Here is a 27,782-nt window from a genome sequence, read left to right on the forward strand (position 1 = left end):
CACCCTCTGACAAATATCGGAAGCTATTCTTCGGACGTCGGAGCTGCTCCGATATTCATGTGGGCCGTCGGATGAAAAGGGCCCGATCCGACGGTCGACGAATGGTTAAGCTGCCGGGTCGATACAGAAGGGGGCGGGAATAAAATAATATATTCTTTGAAAATTGCGCCCGGCGGGTGATGAGCCCCAATTTTTGGCACAATTTGTGCTCATTTGGCCTACTTGCTCTGCTCAAACCATTCATTTTTTATTGCTTATGCATTCATTTCTTGGTTTATTCGTGTTGTTTGTAGGAAGAAGGGTAGGTATTCTATCTACGTGACTAATACATGATGATTTCAGGTTTTGGCATTAAAAGGGAGCAAAGACCACGAGAAAGGAGACAAGGAGACAGTAAGGTGGCACTGTTGGTTTTTAGGAGAGGATGTCCACGGTCTTGGGGACCTTCCTCGTGATTCCCACCATAGCTCCGAGCTCCAACCAATCTCCCCACCGAGCTTAGAGGTAGCCAACTGTTCTACAGGAATAGCAGTTACAACTGTTCTACAGGATCAGCAGTTTAACCTTCAGTTGGACAGCCAAGCTCCACAAATCAAGGAAACCTGTTGGATTATCATTTTGCATAAATACTGAGGCCGTAGCCTTTGATAGAAGCTTTTTGAACTTTTGCATTACTCTTGTAATTTGGAAGTACGAGCTATAGCTCGGTGTTGGTTCTTTTTGTAAGCCAGTTTTGGCATGACATCAGATTTTTGGTTATGAATAAAGGCAGGCAGATTTTGATCTCATTCTGAGTTTCTAAGGGAGCTATAGCTCTCAGGTTAGGGCCCAACCTAAGAGCAATAGATCTCCTCGGTGTTGTAATGTTATTTGCCTTTCGTTCCAGCACTTTGTTTCTTTACTTTGACATGCAATTCGAATTTACAGTCTGCTGATTTAGTTTTTGTGTGATTGAGTAGGATTAGCTTATGGTTACTTTGCTTTCAGTTGCTTAGATTCAATAGGAGGTTTGTAATACACAGGAGCTCCAGAAAAAGGTTGTAGAGATCACTGCCATCTCTGCTTAGGGATTGGGGTGCAGTCCATATCAACCACCAAAAAGAAACGCAATTCTTCTCACTTCCATGCAAGCTGCAACATAGTCATTTTCGTTGAAGATCCATCCATGCACCTTTGATATTGAACCATACTTCTACATTCCACTTCCATGCACGAGTTTCTTTTCTTGGTTTTACATTGCTGTTCATTGGTTCAAAATAGCACAGTTAACATAGGTTAAAGAGTTCTCGTTTTTGGTGACATTCATAGACAATTTGTTTCATCTACACTGCTCCACACCATTCCATTACCTTCCTTGTCTTTTCAACCACACCTGAAGCCACTCAACCGACCTCTGTTCAGCTCGTTTACCTTCCAAGCTCTCCCATTACTCACATAGCTCCATTTACTTAACCTTTCGTGATCCCATCCTTCCAGCCATCAACCCACTGCATGCACTATTTCTCCATCTGACTTCTCTGCTCCTGATCCATCACCAGTCCCATCTCCATCTCACCTATCCTCCCACACCACTCCAACACTTCACCATATCCCAAAACTTCCATGGTCAAACATCCTGTAGAATTGCACAGACTTCCTGTAGAATCTCTGAGTTTCCTGTAGGATCCCCTGCAGACTTCCTGTAGAAGCCTGCAAACTCAGTTGCTGAGCATCCGAACGTGGTAGACTTCTGTGGACTGATGCTAGAGACCCTCTGGGACCTCCCCTAGCCATCCTGACCTTGCCCATGCTTTCCTTCCATTCAAACCGCTCCTGCACAACCAAACCCTAATAAAGAGCATCATCACAATAAATCCAACCACTTAATGAAAAAATACAAAAACTTGTCTTTTCAGATGCAAGTAGCTTAGATGCATGTATTTCAGCTCCCTGCAAGTAATGGCATTAGTGGTAGTAGTTTCATTCACAGTTTTGCATTGTAAGGGCCTAGCTAGTCAAATTAGGGTTTACTAGGGTTTTCATGCTTTGATTGGCTTTCAGTTTCTTTCTGCAAATAGGCTAGTCCCCTTTGAGTTAGCTTTCGTCAATCATTCATAAAGCTTCTTCTGTGAGCATATAGAAGTTGGCTTGAGCCCTAGCGGACTTGTGCGAGCTGACCAAGTGACAGCTGCGACAAGAGCTAGTACTTGTGCATACAGCACCGTCGCTTCCAAGTTTGTACGAACTACCGGGTTGATAAAATTAAAGATAGGAAGCTCCAGGAGTTGTAGCATTATTGCTACAATACTGGAGCCCACCAACGGGGACTTTAGACTTTTGGCAGATTTGTATTGTTTTTTCAATGTTTTTTATAGGATCGCGCATAGCGCCGAGACTTTGGATAAATCGGAAAAAGTGGGTTTTCATGTGTATTTTTCAATTGAGCGGGCTAAGTGTGGAAACGAGATCTTTTACAAGGTTTTTTAGCAAGTGAAGGGTTAAATGGGTTAAATGACTTCTAAAGGGGAAAGAGGGGTAAGGCTTAGGGTTCTCAAACTGACCAAATGTCAATTTAATCCCTAACAGTGAACATATGGCTATAATGCCAAGGGGAAGGATATTTATACAATGCTTGGGGTTTATACACCATAGTGTTATAATAGTAGGGAAAGGGTAACATAGGGGATTTAGATAATAGGAGTTAGGGGTTAATATGGATGGAAGAAGTGAATGAGGGATAAAATCACTAAGTTCATATGAGGAAAACTTAGCTTAGGGAGTAGATCAAAATAAAAAGAATTTTAGACAAGAAATGTGGCTTTCAAAGGAATAAGAACCAACATAAAACCTCAAATTATTTCATGAACACAACTGATGAAGGGATGTTAGTAATGAAGGTGACAATGGGGAAAAGGAAGTTAGTCATCCTTCTTTATTTTGCTGCAACATGATGGAGAAGAAGACCTTCTCAATCCATTGATATTCCTTTGTGAATAGGTCAGCACACACTGAATTGAAAAGAATGACATTTCTGCAACCCCATCTGCCTACCCATCCATTTGCCTAGCATTTTTTGTTTCTTCATGGAGGTTGCACTTAGACTTGCAGACCCTTATGTGCCTTTTCTTTTCTTTGGCTTTTTCCTTTTGATTTTCTATCTAGAACTACCCTTATTGCTTCCAAGGTCCCAGATTAAGCAGTTGGGAACCTTACTTCTCTACCTAAGCTACTGGTCTGCCAAGATTAAACAGTTTGGACAGACTTCTTTCTCTATTCTATGACAGCAAAATTGAAACATGGCATGATCCAGATTAGGCTTTTGGACCATCCATCAAAACTTAGTCACCATAAAGCTATATACACACCTTGTCTCTTTTTGGAAATATGGGATCTTTGTGTCACCAAAGCAGAGCATATTTGGAACTTTCTTTGCCAATCATGAAATATGAAACCTATTGATATAGGTAGCTAACGTCTACCACTGCGGCTTCCCTGCTACTTGTCAGTTCGACTGGCCATTTGGATCTGTGGCTCTGTGGCTTCAAAATGCATGATCTCCTGTAAAAACGCTCGCCTGTAGCGTGGCATGATGATCTAGAGTGGTTACAGAGGTTTTAGAGCTTTTCCTTAGGCAAAACCAAAAATTAGAGAAAATCCATTACACAGAGGTTTTCCTGGAAAATACACTATCGAGCGTGAATTCTGAATGTGAAATTCCATTAAATCACCCCTAAAAACCCTATAGGGTCTACCATTAGGCAGCATATCGCATCGCGTAGGCATATTGGCCAAAATCCAAAATACACGGGAAATACATTGGAAAACCTGTCAAAATGCCTTCTATCGGACTTCAAATATTATCACATCTACCCTAATATCGCATCGGGTCCGCATTTGGCCATCGAAATCCCCACCATTGACTTGCGGGATCTCCAATCCAAATATCCATTTTTGGGCGGCTTAGGAGTATGGAGGTTACCCACCTGAAAAGGCGGTTTTCCTCTCTCCTCTGCCAGCCATGTGTCGACCAGTGTGTGGGATCGGGCGGAGCTAGCCCAATAGTGCTTTCCGCCTAAGGCTCGCCCGAAATCCTGCCTTTACGAAACTCAAATAATATAGGGCCGCTTCTAAAATTCCTTTTGGGTCTGACTTTATCACTTCGGGGCATTTTCCTTTGTATTTCGGCTTTTCTATCGAAATCCGCTAATACAGAGAAAACCCGACAAATACCCTTTTACCGGAACTCAAAATTTATAGACTGCGCTTATAAAATCCGTTGGGTCTGGCGATCGCAAGTCACCGATTTAATCTGGACCGTTGATCTGATCCCCGAACGGATGGTCCAGATCGCATCGCATATCGCTATCACATAGACCCTTTGTGTCGGGGATCGTCAATCTCATGACTGCCGATTTAATCCTGGCGGTCCATTCCTTTCCCGTTCCAATAACTGAGATTGCATGTCGCGATCGCTATCGCATATTGCATTTGGAACGGCCCGGGGGTTCTTCCCTTTGAATATGGACTGGACCGACCCAATCCACCGATCCAATCATTGGCGATTGCATGTCGCATAGCCTGGGTCTCGATATCGCATGCGGGCCTGTCTCTGACCCAATACATCGGAGATCACTGATCGGGGGCCTCCTGCCTTCAGCCTAAGTCCTTCCCTTTTGCCTTTTTCCGATGCGATTTCCCATGTAATGCCTTTTAGGCCATTTTTAGAAGATTTTGCCTCTTTTTTCAAAGAACAAAGGGAAACTTCGTTCTGCGATAACTTTTTCATCCTAAGTCCATTTTAGCCCATTCAATTTGCAGTAGATTCAGAAGGAAAATATCTCTACAATGGGGCTATTTCTAGGAGCATCCTTGGACTTCAATTTTCCTATGTGAGGAACAATTAGACTTAGATGTCTATCCAAAATCCATTTTGGATCAGAAACATACCACGGATAATTGTCATCTTTTGCAGAATTATACACAGACATCCCAGCAGTTGTCTTGTAATTTTGGCAGGTCGGTAGGCCATGATGAATGCACCTGGCGAAGCTATGAACTAATGATGGATCGGACCCCTGCCTATAGGGTGTAGTACGAAACACGAGCCCTCGACCCAAACGTAGGGATGGCGTGCTCTAGGTTTCAGGGGTGTGGTCGAGGTCGAGGTGGAATGGGACCAGGAAGGGGTCGCAGTCAGGTAATTTGCTACAATTGTGGAGGGCCAGGGCATTATGCCCGTGATTGTACAAACCAGACTAGGATATCATGCTGGTATTGTAGTCAGTTTGATCATGAGGTAGAAGATTTCCCTTTGCTAATAGCAAAGATGCACGAAAAGGGGGTACTCCAGCCCCCTCCGTCCCAGAATTTACAGATGATGAGGTCTGAACTGCGCAAAGAAGACCCAAATATAAACATGATGCTCAGGAGCAGTGTGACAACGGGAGATGATAAAGGGAAGCAGCTAGAAGAAAGCATGTGGGTTCACAAGGCTCCTACAAAGGAACCCAAGTTTGATTTAGAACGCGCGAAGGAGACATTCATGGAAGCTAAGAAGAGCTTCACGAAGGCCTCCACTTCAGGTAGTAAGGATCAACTAGAACCAGGGATGGATCCTTCCATGCTCACTACCTTTATGGAGATATGCATGAAATTGTTTTGCGATAGCAAGGCAGTCAAGGGGCTACAATGACTGATCACTGTTGAAAATGACAACAAGAAATGCTAAAAATAGAAGTTCTAAAAATAGCACTGCTATAAATAGCAGTTTGGGTACCAGTGCTGGATTGAGAAACAGGGAATGAAAAATGGAAGTGTTAAAGATAGCATTGCTATTTTTAGTAGTTCAGGATGGATTCCAATTTTAGTCATTCCCTTGACTAAAATAGGAAGTAAAATTCGAATTTGAACTTAACAGTTTTTTGAAAGTAAATTAATTAATTCACCATGATTTAATTAGTTGTGAAAAATCAAACATGAAGTCTATGTGAGGACATGCAATAGTTTCTCTATTAATTGAGGAATTTATCCATCAGTTAAAGAGATAATGATGAATTGTAATTTGAGTAGTAATTAGTTGGCTCAATTAACTAAGTCAAGTCCAGTTAGATTGATTTAAACAGTTTGTTTAAATTAATGTGAGTTCAGTTAGTTAATGCTTGCATGCATGTAATTGTTGTTCTTATGATAACTGAATATTATCTCATGAATAACTCATGCATGTCAGTTCAGATAGAGACCCAGTTGAGATCAAAGGAGGGACAGTGTACTATTAGTTGGATGGATTTTTTCTATAAAGGAAGCTCATCCATGGAGAAGGATTTATCTCCTTTAGGATTGCGCAGTTGGATCAGAGGTTAGTGAGTGTGTGAAGAGGCCAATTCACACAAGTGGCTGCACTGGACCCCAAGGAAAATTGTGCAAAGAAATAGGAGGGTTGGAGGGCAGAGGAGAAGGTTTGTGAGAGGCCTTTGACTGTCTATGAGTAGCAGAGGGATTATACTGAGAGCTAGTTGGCTTCCAAGCTAAGGCTTTGTGTAATTCGTGACTATTTTCCACTTGTATGATAATACAGTGTTGGGGTTTTAGGCTGAGGCTTTCCCCTGGTTATGTCTTCTGTGTTATGTGTAATTGATTTCTTCTTATCAGTGATATGTGTTCAATTAATATTGCTCATATTCGATTAAGCTTCTGCATAATTATTTGTAGAAGTAGATCAAGTATTTTGCTTTAGTATGTTGCATTATCAGGTGATCTACAGGTGGGAATTTCTACATGGTATCAAAGCAAAGGTGATCAAGGTGAAGAACAATATACAAGAAGGAGAAGTTCGAAGTTTGGTTCCTGAATATAGAAATCGAGTTCTTATCACATCTCTATTTCACCTATGGCATTCAGTGGTTTAAGACTTGAGTATGCCCTTGATGGCAGCTCGAATTATATAGCCTGGAAGGATCTCATGGAGGCAGTATTAGATGGTAATGGTCTAAAGTACTTCATTGATCAAGAAGTCCCCAAGCCGACTAATGCTACTCAATTGGTAGAATGGAAGAAATGTGTGGCTAGAGCAAGGAGAATCCTTCTAGAGGGAGTTTAAGACCACATAGTCTTGAGTCTCCATGGGAAGGAGACACTATTCTCAATGTGGAAAAAATTGAAAGATCTATATCAAAATAGCAACGATCAGAGGAAGTAAGCGCTGAAGGACAAGCTTTGGAAGATCAAGTGTGAAAAGGGCGACATGATCTCTACGTATTTGAACAAGCTCACCACATGTAGGGATGAGCTTGGAAGTGTAGGAATCACAACAGCTGATGATGACATGGTGAGTCTTATTCTCAGTCTTCCTAAGAGCTGGCATAGCTGCCAAGACTCGGTTAATGGAAGAGAGAAACTGCCAGACTAGGAATGACTTTGGTTGGATCTAATGTAGGAGGAGATAAGAAGAAGCACCAGAGATTGTTCTTCATCCATGGAGGATGAAGAAAACTGTGCCTTAGCGAGTAAGGTGAAGAAGGAGAAGGAGAAGGATTCTCATTCCCAATCCATTTCTTCCCATGGTAGGAAGAAGTTTGACAAAATGAAAGTGCGATGCTTCCGTTATCATGAGGTGGGCCATTTTGCTACAAATTTTCCACTGAGGAAATCCAAGAAGGGATCCGTGGAAGGATCAGAAGGTGAGGCACTGGCCTCACAGTTCGAGTTGGATTTCACACTGTTCGCATGCATGGTTTCATCCATGGTGGGAAGTGGTTGGTTTCTTGACAGTGGAGCTTCTCTCCACATGATTGGCGACAAGAGTTTGTTCATTACTTTGTAGGAGAAAGATCTCTGGATACTCATAGCAATGGGTAATGATGAAAAGTATAGTGTCTCGAGTGTAGGCACGGTTATTTTTCAGAGGGAGCATGGAGCTCGCATTACCTTGACCGATGTCAAGTATGCACCAGGACTGAAGAGAAATTTGGTGTCAATCACGATGCTGGAAGACAGAGGCTATGATGTAGTCTTTAGTAAGGGAAAGGTTTTCCTTCGACACATCATCACTAGACAGGTGAAGCAGATCGGTTCACGGGTCAAGAACCTATATGCTCTTGAGGTTCAAGATGCATGCAAAGCTTTGAGGAGCAAGGCAACTGATGGTGACTTGGTGGTTGAGAGGGAGAGTAAATTACCTCTCAAAATGTAGCACCAGACGAAGTCTCAGACAATTGTGGATTAGCCACAATTGGTGAAGCAGCTTCAGGAGGTTTTGGAGTAGCCACAACTGGGGAAGCCGAGAGGAGACATAGTGGAGGCATCCACACATGCAGAGACCTCTAGTAGGGGGAAATTTCAAGCTAGGTGGGTAGAGGGATCACATTAATCCATACCTCTAGGTAGGAGGTGGGGCAATGTGGAGTGATCATCCCAAGAAGGCTGGAAAAGGGGCAGGATCCTTGAGGTACACAACCTCTTTAATTTGACTTTGCTACAGGAGCTCTGACGAGGAGTAGTAGGACTCATTGATTGGGTAGAGACAAATGAGGATGGAGAGGTAGAGAGAGCTATAGTGCAGGAATCCCAAGACAATGTAGAGCTAGCAGGCTGCAACAATTCGAGAGGCATAGGAGTGTTGCACCAGTGTAGGATGGCACAGAGAGGTGTGCAACAGTGCGAGATGCATGAAGTGTTGTAGTAGCTCAAAGGTCAGAGAGGGAGCACTTGTCAGCAGTAGGTAGAGCTTCACCATTAGAGTATGTTTCTAGCCCAACAGAGAGGTCAGTTGGGAGATTTTTTTGTTTCTAGAGTTGTTGGAGCAACCACACTTGGTAGAAGTGTTGCATGCAAAACATTCCAAAGGTACATTATTGGGTTTGAGTTGAATGCCTTTCTTGTTGAGAGGGAGTCTTGAAAATGGCAACAAGAAATTCTAAAAATAGAAGTGCTATAAATAGAACTTTGGGTACCAGTGCTGGATTGAGCAACAGGGAATGAAAAATGGAAGTGCTAAAAATAGCATTTCTATTTTTAGAAGTTTGGGATGGATTCCAATTTTAGTCAGTCCCTGGACTAAAATAGGAAGTAAAATTCAAACTTGAACTTATCAACTGTTTGAAAATAAATTAATTAATTCACCATGAGTTAATTAGTTGTGAAAAATCAAACATGAAGTCTATGTGAGGACATGCAACCGTTTCTCCATTAATTGAGGAATTTATCCATAAGTTAAAGAGATAAGGATGAGTTCTAATTTGAGTAATAATTAGTTGGCTCAGTTAACTGAGTCAAGTCCAGTTATATTGATTTAAACAGTTTGTTTAAATTAATGTGAGTTCAGTTAGTTAATGCTTGCATGCATGTAACTGTTGTTCTTCAGATAACTAAATATTCTCTCATGAATTACGCATGCATGTCAGTTTAGACAGACACCCAGTTGAGATCAGAGGAGGGAAAATGTACTATCAGTTGGATGGATTTTTCTTATAAAGGAAGCTCATCCATGGAGAAGGATTTATCTCCTTTAGGATTGGGCATTTGGATCAGAGGGTTAGTGAGTGTGTGAAGAGGCCAATTCACACAAGTGGTTGCACTAGACCCCAAGGAAAATTGCGGAAAGAAATAGGAGGCTTGGAGGGTAGAGGAGAAGGTTTGTGAGAGGCCTTTGACTATCTATGAGAAATAGAGGGATTATACTGAGATCTGGTTGGCTTCTAAGCTAAGGCTTTCCCCTAGTTATTTCTTCTGTGTTATCTGTGATTGATTTCTTCTTATCAGTGATATGTGTTCAATTGATCTTGCCCATATTCGATTAAGCTTCCACATAATTGTTTATAGAAGTAGATCAAGTATTTTTCTTTAGTATATTGCATTATCAGGTGATCTACAGGTGGAATTTCTACAATCACTAGGTGCATGAGGTCAAAAGAATTGCGCGTGGTCCGAAAACTGGGAAAGCATGCGTTGCACACAAGAAGGGAGATAAGGTTGATTGCGCAAATAGGCGAGTACGAAATGGATCAGGTAATCCTAGATCTGGGTTTGGATGCGAATGTACTACCAAAGCAAACATGGGGACACATGGGCAGACCCACGTTGCAATCGTCCCCTATTCACTTACGAATGATGAACCAACAGAAGGTTTTCCCATGGGAAGATTGCAAGGAGCAACAATCGATATTGAAGGTGCGAACGCGCATGTGTATTTTGAAGTGATAGAGATTTTCGATGACAGCAATCCCTATCCCACGCTACCAGGAACAGACTGGGCTACCAATATGAACCGAGTCATAAATCTGAAGAAGCACAAAATGACCTTTGAGAAAAAGTCACTACATGTAGTATTACCACTGGACCCAGCCGAGGGAGCACGATACACTGAACTGGTGTGCGACGATGATAGTGATGATGATATTGACTATATCTATAAGATAACTACACAAGGAGAGGATTGCATGAATCTGACTGTAGATGGAAGGATTTCGTGGGAGCGCGAAAGCTCTTACACTTCGGATTCAGATGACGAGATAGAGTGATGGGAGAATCAGCTACACGAAGTAACAATGTTGAACTGCAACATGATGATCAGATCATTGTGTTGCATAAAAACAAAGGCAAGGGAGTTGTTGACATATGATGGATTGTCAACAGTGGATGAATTTCGAAGAAAATTCGAAAATGTAGTACCAGAGCAGCATCAGTTCGATGCACTGAAGTGGGAACTGGGTGCAACACCCACACGATGGTGGGGTATGCATCAAGGAACTTTTGAAGACTAGCATGGATGCTGAAGGATGATGCGCCTACGTTTTGAAAAACCCCAACTTCGAATGAAAACCAATCGGCTCAGGTGGAACAACTTGCGCACCCACCTTTCCCGATGGGTACAGGAATATGATGTATAGTCTGCACAAGCGCATAGCCTAGACAATCAAAACAAATCACAGCAACAGGAAGGGAGGCGCGCGTTACCAATTCTCCACGATGAGGAATTCGATAGGGTGCGTGGAGTACTAAACAAGGTTTACCAGATGAAACAAACTGATTGGGACCAGCATGTACCAGCGGTTCGATGGGCTTATAGGACCATGTGCAAAAACCTGAGTGTGGAGATGATTCCAAAGGTGAAAACTAGAGTAGAACTTGAGATTTCTGAAGGGAATACCAAGAAGAATCCACACATACTAGCTCCCAGAGTTACGGCAGTGCACGGAGACCAGAATGAAGGAATCACACAGCTGCTAGAGGATGGCGATATAAGGATTCAGGAAGCCATTCAAAGAGGGAACCTTAGACTTTGCGAACTCGAAGAAGATCAGGTATGATTAAAGAAGAAAAGCATGTTGATGGACGCGGAGATCGAAAGACTAGAAAACAGGGTCACGCAAGCATGTCTCGTCAACAAACCAAGGATGATAAGGTAAGATACGGATGGTCATACCACTGCATTGGAAGAGTGTCGCCGAGAATTTATGATTCTGTTACCATGGCTGAGACCGCACCTTACCAAACGTAGTAACAAGGGAAGCACACCACATAAGATAAAGCACGCGACACCAGCTGTTGCGAGGGAAAGTGAGGAGTGTCCACGCACTATGCTGGAATACGAGTTGTAGTCTCGCATAGGTGGGGCGACCACTTGAATAACCATAGGAAGCATAGTCTCAATGCTCCAGGCAGTTGAAAGAGAGCATGGGACTCTAAATGAGTCTGTTTGGGAACTACGCAGTGAGGGAGGTGCGCGTAGAATCAGCATGGTACAAGGTTCGTGTCCGCGCATGGGGGGTTGTGCTACCATGCGGGTAGGCTGGGAAGTAACCATTGACATCACTGTTCATGACGAGATGTCCAATTTAAGGCAAAAGGGAGTGGGCGGCGGGAAATTAAGACATGAACTAAGAGCTAGATTCAGAACGATCTACTGCCAAGGATGCATTAACGACTCAAAAATGGGGGGAACGATCAAGTTCAAATTCAAAATACGCTATAAAAGTCCCAAGGCTAGCCATGAGACAACACTTGTTCATTTGAGATTTGAGCTATTACGAAGAGCACAGAGTGCTGAGTGACAAGCAGTATTTGAGCCCCCAAGTTCGCAAGCGACCACAGATAGTTCGGACAAGATGACAACTACCAGGAGAGGTGTGGGTTTTGTGGAGAGTATCGCTGAGGAAGCCGCGCAGGGCCCTACGGTGTAGGTGGGGGATGCACCAGAAATTATGAAATCACCTCGGACGTCAAGGCCAAAGAAGGATACACAAGCAGTGGGACCAGTCCGCATGTCCCCACGGAATCTGCGGTTTGGTAAACTGTCCATGGAAGAAAAGGGCAAGGCTATCAACTTGGAGACAAATGATGAGGAGGAGGACCTCCACGCTTTTGTAGAGGAGATAGAGGTGGATGAAGAAATGGAAGAAGACATCTAGCCGGTGCACGCTGCAGCAAAACTGCCCTAGTACATTCCTCCGTGGAAAGGGAAAGCTAAAGGACCCAAGGATTTGGATGCCACTAAAAGCGCACTTCAAACCCCACTCCTCCTAGATGGAATTCTGTTTGAGGGTTCGGTTTTGGGCCGTGTGCCCACAATGAAATTTGAAGACTGGGACCTCTCAGACAACAAAAATTCCCCCATTTACAGACGGAGAACCTCATGAAATAGAGCAAGGAGGGGTTAGTTACAGTGCTAGAGCCACAGAAATGGTTGTGCAGTGTGGAGAAGGCTGGGCTACTCCACCTCCTATGGATTCTGCATTTTCACCACACACCAATCACGATCTTTGTCATCAGGCAACTGCTTTTCCTGGTGCACGAAGGGTACTTATGGCTAGAGGAGTCTATTCCCATCACGGTGGAGCTTATTCACAATATTTCCTAGCTTTCCTATAAGGGAAGGGACCCCGCAGAGATAGCCAACAAAAGCGGAGATTTGGTGCTCGTAGAGGCCATGAAGAAGAAGTATAAATTGGAAAAGAAGAAGAGAGGCTATGTAATAAGTAGCATTCAAGACAAAGGGGTGCATGTAGCCACCCAACTTCTGGCCGGGAATGTGATGAGAAAATGTTGTGGAGACGAGGTACCAGCACCGGTCGTTGCGCTGGCAGAACAATGCGTGGAGGGGGTCCAATTCAACTGGGCCACCTTCCTCTGTGAAGAATTCCTCACCAACTACAAGGAATTTTAGGAGCAGGGCAAGACCTTCCACTATGCATGGTTTCTCTTGTCCATCTTACTGGTGATAGGGGAACTGCTTGAGGATAGTCAGTTCCCTCCTCTTGAACAGGACTTGCTAGAGGCTGCAAAATATGCATCACTCTGGGCTATGAAGGATGCCACACGGATCCGCGAGACTAAGATCTTCTAGGTGCTCATGGAGGCGAGCATCCGGATGTGGATTAACAAAAGGCTGCACCTATCCCCCATAGTGTATAGCAGTCTGCGGAGATTTGCAGACTTCAAGGCGGATATGTAGAATGTGTATATCAAGGTGCATAAGGATCCGATGCAGAATTGGACCAAGCTTCCTTTCATCACAATTGATGATGCCATCTTCTCTATGCTCGACTCATGGCCTCTCGAGTGGTGCACCCCAGATTTGGTAGAAAAGGATAAAACAATAGCACAGAAGCAGAAGGTTGTAACCAAGTTGCGTGTCACAAAGTTGGCCCAGCAGAGGCGCAACGAACAAGCGGCCGCGGAGGTAAGGGCTGCCCACGAAGCAGCAAAGGCAGCCGCAGAACATGCAAAGGCCACCAAAAAAGTAGCAACAGCACAAGCAACAGGGGCCACAGTGACATAGGAGGAAGGAGGCCAGGACGTGTCTACAGGACAGGGACCAGATACAGCAGAAGGCGCGGACCCGAGCACAATGTCCACTCAACTAAAATGGCTGCACATCACAGAGCGGTCTGATCCGTGAAAGAAGGCCAAAGCTTCCAAATTGGACATCAAGCCCATTACATTGACAGAGGGTGACCTATATAACATTGGTGACACTGTTTGCGAGGTCACCCGGGAAGCGCTCCAGGAAGCTATAATGGAGCAACAAACTGTGTTGGGGGCCCTAAAGGTGCAGTTGCAGGAACTCCAGGAGCGGGCCCCCCAGGAAGGAACAGTCACCGCCTACGATGCCACAGGTACCTTAGCAGTGGAGCAGCTACTGCACGCCAGAATGGCCAACACCATAGTGCTGTCGGAAGGAGCGCTAACAGCGAAAAGTGAGGAGGACCAAGCAGCAGTGGGCAGGATCAAGGGACTTGGCCTAAACTTGGCTGCCCTTCCATGGGATACACTATATCAGCTACAGGACGGAGCAACAGTAGAACTCCGCACTATGGAAGGACACATAGTGCAGATGCTTAGCGAACAAAGAATCAACATTGAGCAGCTTAGTCTCCAGTGTGATGAAGTGCTTGTGTAGAAGCAGCAGCTGGAGCAAATGGTAGAGGAAGCATGTTGTCACGTTCCAGAGCTAGAAATCATGACAGACCTACCAGTTGGAGTGCGAATCCACAAATTAGCCAGTGGATTTCGCAAGGCAAAGGAGGAAGCAACGAGGGTACAACTGGACCTCAATCTTCAGATCGATGAACTGCGATTAATGGTGCAGTCCTCTACCCCCTCGGAAGTTAGGGAACAATGCGTTGGTGCTATTCAGAAAGGGCTGGAGGAAATAGGACAGGCAGTATAGAGCTGCACCAATATGTTGGAAGAATCCTTTGCAGTCCTCACTTCATTACAGGAGGACCCCAACATATAGCGCCTGGAAATAGAGGCACAAGAGCTTCAAGTACAGTATGAAAGTGTGCATGGAATGGTGTAGATGATTTTCCTGACCCAGCAGCTTTCGAAGTTACAGTAGGCAAAGGCATTGAAGGAACAGGTGGATTCCGCGTGGTAGAAAGAGGCAATCCTTAAAGCGTGCGTCCAGCCTTGGATTGATGAGGCCTTCCTCAACACTGCGAACATCAAAGGAAATCTGGCATAGATGAAGGCGATGCATGCCTTAAGACAGGGAGTTGCCCCTGGCAGCAAGACTTCAGCCGAGAGAGTGGAGTGGATCCAGTAGATTGCAGATTAGTGTGTCGCAGACCTCAGGGAAGCAAAGGAACGGTTGGAGGGGCTCCATGCCAAGATCGCCGCACCAGAAAAGTGACTCAAGATGATTCACAGTGATTGTGTTGGGGGCTTGTTGGGCATGGAATCTCCCCATAGTAGGTTTTGGGGCTAAAAGCCCAAGTTTTGGTCAAAGATGGCGTAGAACTCCACCAATTACGGGTGCAAAGCGTAAAGTGAACAATTGAGTCATAGGGTTGTCCGCCCTAAGCATTGTATTGTAAATTAGTGTAAATTCAGCCTACCCATGGTCCGCGGACCATGGGATTGTATAAATAGAGCGAGGCTCTAAGTTGTAAAGTTAGTCGATGATAGGAAGAGTAGCGAAGGAATGGTTCGAGCTTAGACTAGAAGTCTAAGTGTCTTGGGTTGTAGTAGTAGGAAGAGGCTCTGTAGTTGAGTGCACAAAGGCCTAGTAGAGTCTACAGATGAGTGCACGGACCACTACAGCTGGGTGCGCAGGGTGGTGTCGAGTCTGTAATCGGGACAGAAAGCTAATAAAGAGAAGCTGATTCCTAATTTTGAGTAATTATTGTGCTTATCTTCTTTATGTCTATGTTCATTTATGTATTATGCACACTAATATAAATGTTGGATATGTTGTAATAACCATAAATCTTACACACATAAGCTCAGTAATCAGTTAATAAGCGAGGAACTTGGGTATTATACGGGTCATGCCCCAAGCAGGGTTGCGCAGAAGCCACACCACAGGTTGCAGAGGGATCGCAAGTGCGCGCAGCGATAGGTCAGACCGCAGACCTCTAGAAGCCCATCAAACATCCCAAGGGTGCAGAAACTTGGTTCTAGCACCCTCCCATACTACTTCGGGTGAGACCTCAGTCCGCGATCCGCGGACTGTTGCCAAAATGGCTAGTAGTACCAGGATTTCCTTAGCTAAATCACCTCTGAACCTAGGTCAGGCCCCACTAAGCCAACACGCGTTGTTGCCTCTTTTCCTCAATATCCAAATATACTCTTAACAAAAGTGGATCTGCTTTGAACTTGTAGCTTTGCTCCGCTTCTGCGTTGTCAGCAACCTCCCTATTGCTTTTGTTAAGTGTAGGTCTGTTGCCCTCTTCTGCTACTAATGATGCTGCTCTCTGAGATGCTGCTACCTTTTGCACTGCTAAAGACTCTACAACTATCCTAACCAGTTCATTGAGCCTTGAGAAGTTATAGTAGTATCTCCATGGGTCTTCCTTAGGCCAATGACATGCTCGTGGATCCAAGGATGATACACTTTCACACAGTGGTCCTTCACTAAGAAATGTGGATCATATGGATTCAAATTTCTGGTGTCGAAGGTGAACTTCTTGAATTCCTTTGTCTCGACATCAACATGCTTGAGATTATGAATCTCATACAACCCGATCCGTAAAGGAAGAGCGGGCCAAGGTGCCTTCTTCTTCCTATGCAGTCTCGCTGACAACCTTGTCAAGATGTGATATGTGACTTCTTGTATGACCAACTTATCCATGGAAAACTTCGACAAAACATGCATACCATTCTCCGCGCTATACATCCAGATGAACGTGCCAAGGGGTGAGGCATACCAATCTGCTATGTCAACCAATGCCTCCATCGCTACCTATGACATGCAAGGTGGATCCTGCTCAAAGATCATCCTATACAACGGGGTGACGAAGTGGTCTGATAGTTGTATTATAAATCCACGGAAGTTGCATTCAGATAACAAATTGTAATAGGTATGCACGGAGGTTCCTGAAGGTGTCCACGGCCAACCCAAGCTTGGGAAATATTGATGGACACAAATTGCATCAAGTATTTAAGAGGCATGAAAAAAATTTCTTGCTGACCCTTGGGCAGATGTCGGGCTTCTTTTACTTTTCCCTTTAGTTGGAGATCTAGCATGTCAGGTCAATTGAAAGGTCTTCCTTCGTTTTCCAGTTGATCCAACACAATCACCCAACTCTGCGGGAATGTTTTTGTACTCTCTTGGCCATATAAGCGACATGAAAAGATGACTGAGAGATGATAAGCCTTCCGCAATATCCTTGTCTTGTACACTTTGTTGGGTGTTGTCCTAAACTTAGATGTCTCTTTCACCCAGCTCTTCAAGATGTCTCTTGAGTTTTCACTGTTGTTGGGCCTCATGAAGGGTGCATCCATTATGACCACTGACTGCAGTAAGTGATACATCACCTGAAAATCCTATGCCCTAAAGATAGCAAGTTAATTTCCAATGACATTGCTCAACACCATTATATCTAGATCAATATGCGAGATAATCTAGTGGATTATGTATGTGCAAGGAAACGTGAGATACCTGCATGCAATCTAATACAAGCTATACTTGTGTATGTTGACATAGACACTACGGTCCTCTAGATTCTCCTCAAAGGTGCCTGAAAATATGTCATTGATGTCCTGCCATTTCATCTTGATTTCTTTTTCTATGAACAATTTAGTGTCTTCATAGATGGGTAAGCTCATAGACACTTGCTTGACCACATCTTCAGTTTCCCTCTCAACGGTGTCCTTTGACCTTGATCTCTTGGAAGCCATTATACTTTTACTACTGAGAGAGTGATGAACACCTGTGATACCTAGATACAGAGAAACACTCATGGCAAGCAAACCGCCAGTTGAAAATTAAAAGCAACTTGAGGACTGACATGCAACTCACCCGGGTGACTAACTCGAAGGTTTGCACAATTTTCACCAAGAGGCTAGGAGACTGACTTCCAGAACTGTGCAAAACATAGTCTGAACTATCAATGGGCTTACTGACTACTAAAACTGTGCAGATAAATAGTCCAACTTGGCCTATTGAGGACTGAAACTGCACAATGTGCAGTTTCAGTCAGCATGACTACAACTCGGTAAAACTGCATTGCACAATTCCGGGGGCCAACTGGGCACTGCCTCTCGGAATTGTCTAGAGAAAGAATGGGAGGCTAGTGTGAGGTAATCTTTGCACAATTCCTAAGAGGAATGTAGAGCATTCACTCTCAGAAATGTGTAGTGCAAGCCGGGCAAGGCAAGGTTCGGGCCAAGGCAACCCAGACCCGGCAACGGGCGATTGAAAACATGTAAAGACCGAATGAATGTGCGAACCTATGTGCAGACATGAGTGAATGAACAAGCATACAATCAGTGAGTGCAGGATTCAGTAAACATGAAAACAAGTAAGTGTGTGAAGCGAGTCACTGCAACGATGACCATCAGTGCATAAACAATATCATTCATGTGACAACAGTGAGATGTAATGGAAAGTTTGAAACAATGCTTCTACATGCTTACATGCATTAAAAAAACAACAAGCTTTCAACAAAACCAAGTAATCAACACTCACACAAACCGAAATACAAAAAGAGACATAAAAGGAGTAAAATACATGAAAAGTGGATTTACCTGGAAAAAGTTGAGTTGAGTGTGCTGAGTGCTCCTAGATGCGATGGGGCATGCTAGAGCTCCAAGATCAAAGTGAAGAATGAGCTCTAAAGCATTGAATAAATAGCTTTGATAGGATCAAGGTTTATGACGTGCATGCCACAAATCTAGGAAAAAGTGACATTTGGTGGGAGGTTTCTAAAATGGTTTTTGCGTGTAACCCCCAGCTATTAGAAATAGATCCCTAAAATATAGGGATGAATTTTTTTTCCCTTTTTTGTGAAAAAGCATCCCATGCATGTAATGTAAAATTTCGCAGTCCTGGAGGGAACTAGTCAACTTGGGAGCACATGCAACAGACTTCAAGCCCTGGAGTGATTTCTACACAGTTTATGGGTTGAGTGGCTCTGGCTGCCCCTTAGGCTCTGTGCAATTTCTGGACTGAAGCCAAGGTGACCAACCAGATCTGTGTAAATTTTGAGAGCAAGCCCAGTTATGGGGTGCTCTGTGAAATTTTTAGAGGGAAGGTTGCCTGCTTTCTCTGCACATTTCTAAAGAGAAGCAGGTTGCCCCAATGCTTTGCATAATCTGAGAGAGCAAGGTTGGTTTTCCTCCAATTTTGTGCAATTCTACAAGTGAGCACTACATTCGGATAATGAGAAAGTCACGGGATGTCAGCTTGTGGGTGAAAGGAAAACAAGCTAGAAAACACAAGTTGATAAGTCACAAAATCTCAACTAAAGCATAAGTATCTGTCATTGCAAGACATGCTGCTAAGGAGGGTTTGTAGGGAGGCTCCACAAGAAAGCTAAGGAAAATTTTTAGAGTGTTGTAGTGGTGACACACTGGTAGAACTCCGACTCTCTGATCATCGTGGTTTCCACTCTATCTTGATTGAAAGATGTAGCAACTACCATGCTCTTGATCGGTTATACACATTACACACATTCCAAGCCAAGTCAACTTAGTTGTTTTGATTGGGGATGAGGGGTATATTGGTGCACAAGTAATATGATTGTCAGAGTTTAAGTTTCATCTCTGGTGTTGCTCTGCTGCCAACAAGCCTAGATAGTACCCCAACGAAGTCACGCAGGAACACAAGCATTGCTCCCCTACCAGCGAGCCTAGTCAGTACTCTGGCAGAATTACTTACATCACCTCTCTGTGCAGGAAGCCTTTCTCTTCTTTCACCTTTTTTTTTTTCAAAAATTTTCACATTTTCATTTTTTTCAGAACTATGCATATGCACTTATTTATTTCAGAGGTGGAAGAGGGATCCTGACTTATTGAGAGCAGAAGATGTTGTTCCTCTAGAGAAGTATGTTATGTATACCTCTGACATACATTTTAAGGTTTTCCCCCTAACCTTAATCTACTTCACTGAGCTGACAAGGGTTAACCCAAAAACAACCGACTATAGTAGGTGGTACTAGTTAGAGCACAAGCATTGTGCTTTCACCAAGATTCACTTCGAGCATAACATATTTTCCATTTGTGTATCATTGAATGAAGACAACAAGTTCTGAATAAAGAGAGAGGACAATAGATAACCAAGTGTTGGTAGCTGTACAAGTCCTCTTGTACTTTACCCTCCTTATCTTTAGAGTTGTACATAGTTTCATGTGAAACTAACCTACAGACGTAAACAAGCAAAAAAAACAATAAATAAAATATCATAAGCAAATGCTTAAGAAACGTAGGCAAGCAAGCAAACAAACAAACAACGCAAGAAAGAAAACATGCATGCAAGCAAACAAAACATAAATCAAAAACTACTCCTACTACTAAGCTAACAATGCATGGTTCTAATCGAATGAAGTGATATTTCTAATGCAGCCACTGACGCATTGGTTGACCCATGTTGGTGAAGGCATGGTTCACAAACAACATAGTCATGTGAACCAAAAAACATGAAATATATAACAATGAATACTAACACACTCCGAGTTTAAATGTGTCCACAGAAAAGAAAAAAGTGAAAGCACATGACATACACCCTGTGGACTTAACATGGTGTTGTGACACAATGCATGTAGATGATAAACATATGCACTCTCTTGACTGTGACAGACAAGCAAACATGAGAAAAAGAGACAAATTACGTCTTGCAAGTGTGCTTGTTGTATATGATTCCTCCAATGCATGAGTGATGGGATCATGTGATTTAGGTGGAGGAAGTGAAACCATTGTGTTAGATTGATCGCTAATGTATACATATGAGTGATGATGAGCCTTGGTTAGTTCAATAATTTCCTGATCGGAAGCGAAACCATCCTTAGGAAAGCAAGGGCCTAACATAACCATCAGCTCGGGCTGAACTACCTCGATAACTTTCGGGGTTTTGACTTCATCGACGGATAGATCATCATAAACAAGTGGCTTTGAAATATCAGCAACGATTGAATCAACATTGTGATTGAATACGTGAGTAAATAGATCACGATAGCTACGATAAAAAAAAATCAATGAGTTCATCAACATCCTCATGGTCTGATGAATCATACAGAGGGGTAGATGAGAAGTAAGAATTTTCACCCTCTCCATTTCTGAAAAAAGTAGATGAAAAATCATGCAGATGTTCAATGAAGAAATTGTCCTCTCTGTTGTCAAATGATGGATTAACATCGAATGTGTTTTGCAAATGATTAGAAGTAGATACATCAATGGATGGATTTACACAAGGAAAATCAAAGATAGTATAATCACCAAATATGTCAGCAAAAAGTGGAGGAGGCACAGACAAAAGGAGGTCATCCTTAGCCATGGGATGATGCTCAGATCCCTAGTCATAGACATCATAAATGACATCACAGGTTGGTTGTGCAACATCAACTCTGTCAATATCTTGATCCTCGCTCACAACATGTGTAAATTCTGAAACAGAAGAACCTAAGACAGTGCAATCTAAAGTATCAGCAGAATGCAGAGACAGAGGTTGAGGTAACAAGTGCATATGACAACCCATGGGCTTCCTAACCAAATCTTCGCAAAAATTGAGAGTACTGGGGGTGGAAGCATGTACCAGTTGAATAAATGTGTGTGCATGCTCTCCCACATCACTCTACAGTGGTGGAGTTGTTTGATGAGGGGAAGGTGGACAATCACTTGTGATAGTGACGGTGTCCGCTTGTGATTGCGTAGCCCCATCACCGAAGTATGCTGAGTGGGGTTGAACTTTTTCTTCACTTTGGGACAGATTGATTTGTGACAACAATATTCAAATCTATCCATAAGATATTAGAATTTCATCTGACCTTTCAAAGCTTCAAACATGAGTATATTGGAGTGCTTCCAAAAATCCATAGGCGATTCATGGGGGGCCTTCCATTGTTTTAACATTTTTTTGTTAAGAGGTTCAGGATCAAAATGAAGAAAAACAAATTCGATTAAATCACTGAACTGCTTAAATGAGTGCATGCAATTGTGAGGCAGGTTGTGGCACCATCATTCTGGGGTTTTGGAAAGTGTGTATGAAAGTAGCATGCTGACCTCTACTTCATCAAAATCTTCCTCATTCCCTAAGAATGTAAGGAAGTCATTTAAGTGCTTAGGACAGGCCACTTCGCCTTCACCATCATACGTGATTTCAAACAAGTGATCAAAAAAATCCTTCGCGAATTTAAAGGGATGTCGATTGGACAAACATCATGGAGGGTTAACTACATCAATATCCATGACATATGTGCAAAGATTCAAAACAAGATGTGAGGACTTAGCTTGTCATCTGGCACTCCTAGCACCAGAAATGTTAACGGTGTTGGACCCGCCAACATGTAAGGAGATCTCCTCGGTAAGAAGTTCCAACTAGACCTTAGACTATTTGGAGTAGGATTCCCAACAGTGGGTAGTATGATATCTTCTTGAATATAGTTGCGCATAGAGGTAAGTAAGATGTCCTTGTTGAAAGCAAGGTTGTGACCTTGTAACAAGTCAAGGAAGGTGCATGAAAGGATCTAACACATGGAAGGGGGAATGAGTGTGCCCCTTAGAATCTTGTGATAACACGCAACTTGAAATGGAACACACGAGTAGAAAGACATCACGGGATGGAAAGAAGGATAGTAGACGATCCAAAGTGATGGGTTATACCAACAACATGCTTCGATAAGATTCATACAAACACATACGGAATAGTCCATACATACATGCGTAAATTACAGCTACATACATCATTAGAGTAACTAGGATAGCCGAACTACAATAATAACATATGCATGAAACATGATGGATCTGTTATATTAAAAGTGAAAGAGCCAATGATACATACAACCATGATAACCACTAGCCCTGATAGCGGAACATTACAATCACTATCGCCTACTCCTATGTACTAGCTCTGCACTGTGGAGAAGACAAGGCCCGTTACAATACACTCCAAGCTTTCTCTAAGTTATACCTATAGGAAGCTTGGCTCCCAAAATCTTGTACAACGAGTTATGAGGTTCTATTTATAGCAAAGGGTGGGGTGACCCTTGACATTCCCCTTTGTGTCTCTTCAACTACCCTCATGACTCTTCAAATTACACATGACTGTTACATTCTACTATTGACATTTGGTCTTTCACTTTACAACATGTTTACAATACAATCTACACATGTACACATGTGAGACAAAAATGGGCTTGAGTAAGCCATGCAAGGCATCACTAAGACTCAGATAGATGTGGGAAGACTAACTCTTCGACATCCCTCTCAATGATCGACGGTGGCGAACTGATGCCAATCTTGGTAGTTAATTATTGTGTCCATGTACACTATGGTGACATCCTTCTGAAAGCGAACTCTTGCTTTCATTGCATTCACGTACACTGATTTGGAACCTATGTCCAACTCGTCAGATAGCATGCGCATCATGGTCTTGAGTGTAGCTGGACCACCAACACGCTGATGCATAGTGTCTGCGCTCATCTGCAAGTCTGCACTGGTGGCTATGCACATCAACTAATCAAAGTACATGTCCAGCTCCAGTCAGACTTGGTTCTTTGTCTTTGCCTCGGTGAGTGTGCCAATGGATGGGACCACATGTGTGCGCACAATGCCATCCACGCTCCTGAACACTCATGCATGTTAGGCCTATAAGCTGGTGATGAGCTGTGGGAGTCCCTCATAGTTCCAAATCTGACTCTGGATGTGTGCCTTCAACTCCACTACCTTTGGCTTCATCATCTTTGGCAAGTGAAATGGGGCTCCCTTATACCTCATTGTCCATATTTACATGTGATTGGCAACAATGTGTATGTCTAACAAGATGCTTACTCTCCTAAAATGATGCTACTTCCAACCATTGAGATGGAAAACTGACTTATGCACAGTGGTGAACCTAAAGAACAACTTCCGCATGATTGTCTCGAGAGACGATACTTTATCAAGTATGGTATCACTTTCCCCAACTCTGCTCTCGCAAATGCTATAACTTTCTCTTCTCCCTGCTTGGCTGCTTGTAACTCCTTAGCCATGCACTCATTCTTAGATATCAAGAATCTAACACTCGAGCTGGTGGCTTTGGCATATGCCTTGGTAGCATCGGCCAATGTGGCTAGATGCTTGCACACATCAGATATGATCACTCCTTCTTCAAACTGCGCAAGAGATACATGGACATCCGGAGTTGGAACTCTATGTGATTGCACAACTTTGTGTTGTGAATCATCGAAAGATATGTTGTGCACATCCGCTTATGAATTCTCCTCAAGGATTTTAGTGTCTCCTTGATCGCTTGGGACTTGCTATACTCCCAGATTTGGTGAAGCCGGTGGGGTGACCTCTTAGTTTTGAGGAATGAGGTCAATATCCTGATCTAACTCTGGCTGAACCACATCTATGTCCATCTGCTCTAGCATCTGGTCAATCTCCTGAGCAAAGTCCTGCTCCTACTACTGCTCATCCTGTCTGCTATGTGCCAACTTCTCGGGTGAATTAATAACTTGTATGGTCACAGTTTCATCAATGTGAGCATGTTGCACCTCCTGTTGTTCTTGTTCCTGCTGCGCTTGCTTCTCTCTTCTGTGCAACTCTTGTTCTTCCCTTAAATGTTGCTTCAACTATTGTAAATCCTTTTCTGCTTCCTCCAACTTCTTCTTCTCCCTCTGTCTTTGTGTGATCCTCCTGTTGCGATTTCACCTCTTTGCCTCAATATCCAAATATACTCTTAACACAAGTGGATCTACTTTGAACTTGTAGCTTTGCTCCACCTCTGCGCTGTCGGCAACCTCCCTATTGCCTTTGTCAAGCGTAGGTCTGTTGCGCTCTTCTGCTACTGATGATGCTGCTCTCTGAGATGTTATTTCCTTTTGCACTACTAAAGACTCTACAACTATCCTAACTAGTTCATTGAGCCTTGAGAAGTTATAGCAGTATTTCCAAGGGTCTTCCTTAGGATAATGACATGCCCCGTGGATCCAAGGATGATACACTTTCGCACAGTGGTCCTTCATTAAGAAATGTGAGTCATATGGATTGAAACTTCTAATGCCAAAGGTGAGGCTCTTGAATTCCTCTATCTTGGCATCAACATGCTTGAGATTATGAATCTCATAAAGGAAGAGCAAGCCAAGGTGCCTTCTTCTTCCTATGCAGTCTCACTGACAACCCTGTCAAGATGTGATATGCAACTTCTTGCATGACCAGCTTATCCATGGAAAACTTTGGCAAAACATGCGGAGCCTTGTTCACATTGTACATCTGGATGAAGGTGCCAAGGGGTGAGGCATACCAATATGCTATGTCAACCGATGCCTCCATCACTGCCTGCGACATGCAAGGTGGATCCTGCTCAAAGATCATCTTGTACAACGGGGTGACGAAGTGGTCTCATAGTTGTATTATAAATCCACAGGAGCTACATTTGGAGAACAACTTGCAATAGGTGTGCACAGAGGTTTATGAAGGTGTCCATGCTCAACCTAAGCCTAGGAACTACTGACAGGTACATATTGCATCAAGTATGTAGGCAGACATGAAACATTTTCTTGCTGACCCTTGGGTAGATGTCAGGCTTCTGTTAATTGTCCCTTCAATTGGAGAGCTAACATGTGAGACCAATAGAAAACTCTTCCTTCATTCGCTAGCTGATCCAACACAATCACCCAACTCTACGGGAATATTTCTGTACTCTCTTGGCTGTATAAGCGACATGCGATGATGTCCAAGAGATGATAAGCCTTCTGCAGTATCCTTGTCTTGTACACTTGGTTGGGTGTTGTCCTGAACTTAGATGGCTCTTTCACCTAGCTCCTCAAGATGTCTCTTGAGTTTGCACTGCTGCTAGCCCTGGTAAAGGGTGCATTCATTGTGACCACTGACTATGGTAAGTGATACATCACCTAAAAGTCCTATGCCCTGAAGGTAGCAATTTGTGTTCCACTAACACTTCTCAACACCGTTGTCTCTAGATCAGTATGCGAGACAATCCAGTGGATCATGTCCATACAAGGAAACATGGGATACCTGCATGCAATTTGGTACAAGCTAGAATTGTGTATGTTGACATAGAATCTGCAGACCTCTAGCTTCTCCTCGAAGGTGTCTAAAAAGAAGTCATTGATGTCCTTCCATTTCATCTTGGTTTCCTTGTCTATGAACAACTTAGTGTCTTCATAGATGGACAAGCTCATAGACACTTGCACGACCGCATCTCCAGTTGCGCTCTCAACAGTGTCCTTTGACCCTGATCTCTTGGAAGCCATTGTACCTGTACTGTAGAGATACTGTTGAACACTTATGATACCTAGAGACATAGCAACACTCATGGCAAGAAAACCGTCAGTTGAAAACCAAAAGCAACTTGAGGACTAACATGAAAGACACCTAGCTGACTGACTGGAAGATTTGCAGAATTTTCACCAGGAGCTTGGGAGACTGACTGCAAGAACTACACAGAACAAAGTCTGGACTGTCAGCGGGCTAACTAACTGTTGAAACTGCGCAGAGCATAGTCCAGCTTGGCCTGTTGAGGACTGAAATTGCACAATGCGTAGTTTCATTCAGCATGACTGTAACCTGGTAACATTGCATTGCACAATTTCGGGGACCAGCGGTGCACTGCCCCTCATAATTGCGTAGAGAAAGCCTGGGAGGATAGTCTAAGGCAAGCTCCTCATAATTCCTCAGAGGAAGGTGGAGCCTTCACTCTTAGAAATGCGCAGTGGAAGCCGAGCAAGGCAAGGTTCGGGCCAAGGCATTCCAAACCCACCGATGGGCAACTGAAAACATGTAAAGACTGAATGTATGTGCAAAGTTGGGTGCAAACATGAGTGAATGAAAATACATGAAATCAGTAAGTGTAGGATTTAGTAAACGGGAAAACATGTAAGTGTGTGAAGCGAGTCACTGCAACGACGACCGTTAGTGCATAAACAATGTCATGCATGCGACAATAGTGGGATGCAATGGAAAATTCAAAACAATGCTTCTACAAGCTAACTTGCATTAAAATGAGAGAAAGCATTCAACAAAACCAAGCAAAATTACCCTGAAAAAGTTGAGTTGGGTATGTCTAATGCTCCTAGATGTGATGGGGTATGCCAGAGCTCCAATAACAAAATGGAGAATGGGTTCTGAAGTGTCGAATAAATTGTTTTGATAGGATCGAGTTCTATGACACACATTCAGAAATCTAGGAAAAACCGACACTTGGTGGGAGGTTTCTAAAACGACTTTTGCATGTAACCCCCGGGTGCTAAAAATAAATCCCTAAAATCTAGGGATGTTTTTTGCTTTTTTATTGATGATTTTTTGAGAAAAAGGAGCCCATGCATGCAAAGCAAGATTGCTCAGTCCTGGAGGGAACTGGTCAACTTGGGAGCACATGCAACGGACTGCAAGCCCTGGAGTGAATTCTGCGCAATTTCTGGGCTGAGTGGCTCTAGCTGGCCCTCAGGCTCTGTGCAATTTCTAGACTGAAGCCAAGGCTGTCAACCAGATTTGCGCAAATTTTCAGAGTAAGCCCATTGATCAGCTGCTCTACGCAATTTTTAGAGGGAAGGTTGTCTGCTTGCTCTACCCATTTCTGGAGAGCAGCAGGCTTCCTTGATGTTATGTGCAATTCTAGAGAGCAAGGCTAGTTTCCCTCCAGTTTTGCGCAATTCTGCAAGTGATGAAAATAACCGAATAATGACCAAGTCACGGGATGTCAGCTTCTAGGTGAAAGGCAAACAAGCTAGCAAACACAAGCTTATAAGCCACAGAATCTCAATTGAAGCATAAGTACATGTCAATGCAAGACATGCTACTAAGGATGGTTGTGTTATACAAAATTTATACCTATGGATAAGTAAATCTTCCCTAAGTGGGTAGTTACACTTAGAACAACAGAAGTAAAGATGTTTAACCTTTTCCTACAATAGATAGATAAGATA

This window comes from Pinus tabuliformis, chromosome 7 (genome assembly GCF_031772625.1).
Source record: "Pinus tabuliformis cultivar Carrire ecotype Pingquan chromosome 7, CPIR1, whole genome shotgun sequence".
NCBI classification, from domain to species: Eukaryota; Viridiplantae; Streptophyta; class Pinopsida; order Pinales; family Pinaceae; genus Pinus; species Pinus tabuliformis.